Here is a 2,630-nt window from a genome sequence, read left to right as displayed (position 1 = left end):
GTTTTGTTTTGTATGGTCACTAAGAGCTCTATGTGTGTACTTTTGGAATCATTTTGAGTTAGTTAAAATTCTTTGGCTTCCAAATTCAATAGTTGATTTTATTTTATTTTTTTCCATTAGTGTTATTTTTGCTTTTTTTTTTTTTTTTGTAATTAATGGAAAATAAAACCATTTGCTGTGCAGAGACAGAGCAATCTTGCTAAACTCAAAAGAAACCAACAAAAGTAACTAGTATTGTTTTAACTTAAGATATTTTTGAATGTTTTGTGCATTGTAGACTGTCATTATTTCTGTAGCTAATGATCAGTCAGGGATCAGATATCATCTGAAAACCCAGGCATCAGAGGAAGAGGGAAACTGAGCTGTGTGTTCAGACAGATTCAACACCGGAATGTCCTTTACTGCAGTTGAGTCATGCAGAAGCGCATCACAGACAAAAGAACAAATGTGATGCATCCTTTTTATTAGCCGTGCGCCACAGGCCGTCTGCTAGTGCTTAATGATGGGAGCAGATACTAATCACCAGCAATGTTTCTGTGAGCGCAGGGATCAGCGCTTCATTGATCAGTCACATAACACAGACTCAATGCTCTCCTCTCATTTACCAATACGCCAGTGATCTGTTTGTGCCTGTAGCCTTTGAAAACCAATAAGAGGGTCAATGGCGGATGAGATCGCCTTCCAGCCATTCACATGATACACCTCATTAGCCATGCTACATCATGCAGAAGCAGTCAGTCGCACTGCTAACAGAGCTTGCATGAGGGTTGGCTAGTACGTACAGTAGTGAATTTGTACTTGTTTTACTGCATATCTTTTTGTTTTGTATTGTCATTTGACATTCTTGATTTAAAAAAAGAGAAAAAGAATGCAGTCTCAGCCATTCACTGATCAGGAAAATAAAATCAGGAGTAGTACACACGCATCCAGACATCAAGTCTCTTTAATATCTCAGATGTGCACTCAGATGAGTCCGAGCTGAAGAAGACGGCTGAATAAAACGGTTCAACTATAAAGAAATGACTTCTCTGAAGTAGTGAATGTACAGTGGCAGTCAATTTCAGATCTCTCTGAGTTTCTTTGTCTGTCTTGAAAGGAGAAGTTCACCTCAAAATGAAAACTGTCATGCATTTACGCACACTCTTGCAAACCTGTATGACTTTAAAAAAAATTTTATTTTTTATTTTTGGAATGACATAGGGTTTAGTAAATGATGGCAGTTAAAATTTTTGAATTAACGGTTCCTTTTATTTAGTTCTCTTATTTTATTATTTGTATTATTATTATTATTTTTTATTTTTATTTTTTATTTTTGTTGTTGTTGTGGTTGAAATGAGATCTGGTCAATTTACTGCAGCTGCACCACAAAACCTTCTCGCTATGTGCCAAGAAAACAAAAAAGGAGGCAAGTAGGAGATGATGATGAAGACAATTATTACTACTTTGAAAATCTTTAATATTAGTAATAATAATAACATTTATAATTAAATTTATGAATTTTTTATTACCATCACCACCATCATTATCATATTATTGTTATCATACTTAAAATAGAAATGTTATAAGATGTTTTATTTATTATTTATAAATATAATTACAAATATATTATTATTAAATGACATTTTAATAATAATAATAATAATGTTTTGCCATATATTGTCTAATTTATAAGTGTTTGCTACTATAATTATATTTATGAATGTTTTTTATTACTATCACCATCATTATCATCATATTATTGCTATTATACTTAATAAATAATAAAACATGTAATAACATTTATATATAAGTATAAGTACTTGCTACTAATAATAATACCAATAATATTAGATAATGATGGTGATAGTAATAAAAAATATTAATTATAGTAGCAATAATATGTATAAATTAGACAATATATGGCAAAACAGTATTATAATTATTATTATTAAAATGTCATTTAATAACAACAACAACAATAATAGATTTTTTATATTTATAAATAATAAAACGGATATAATGCTTCTGTTTTATTTATAAATCTAATTACACATTTATTATTATTATTATTATTAAATGACATTTTTAATAATTATTCTAATAAAGAATAATAATTATAATACTAATCATTTTCATCATATTATTGCTATTATACTTAAAATAGTATTACTTGTTTTATTTATAAATATAATTACAAATATTATTATTATTATTAAATTACATTATTATAATTGTTTATAATTGCTGTTCAAAATGTTTTGCAATCTATCGTCTAATTGATAAATATTATTGCCTCTATAATTATACTTTTTAATATGTAACATAACAGCAACAATAACTATTACCGTATTGTCCCGAATATAAGACGATGTTTTTTTCTTGGAAATACATCTGAAAAAACGCGGTCGTCTTATATTCAGGGTCTAGACTTTGACATGTCAATAATACACCCACAACACTAGGTGGCGCCAAATACGTATAAAACGAGTGTGCCATGAAATACTAATGTAATGTTGTAAAGATCGCGAATAAAAACAAAAGAAAAAGAAGTCCTGACATGTAAAAAGAGTTGTGACTGTCACGTTAGCCTGATGGGCCCAAACTCTCTTTGTGATTCTAAAACGTACCACAGTACCCAGATTTGAAGACTA

This window comes from Sinocyclocheilus rhinocerous, unplaced genomic scaffold (genome assembly GCF_001515625.1).
Source record: "Sinocyclocheilus rhinocerous isolate Xijiao unplaced genomic scaffold, SAMN03320098_v1.1 scaffold3040, whole genome shotgun sequence".
Taxonomy (NCBI): Eukaryota; Metazoa; Chordata; class Actinopteri; order Cypriniformes; family Cyprinidae; genus Sinocyclocheilus; species Sinocyclocheilus rhinocerous.
Note: the sequence above shows the minus strand (reverse complement) of the source record.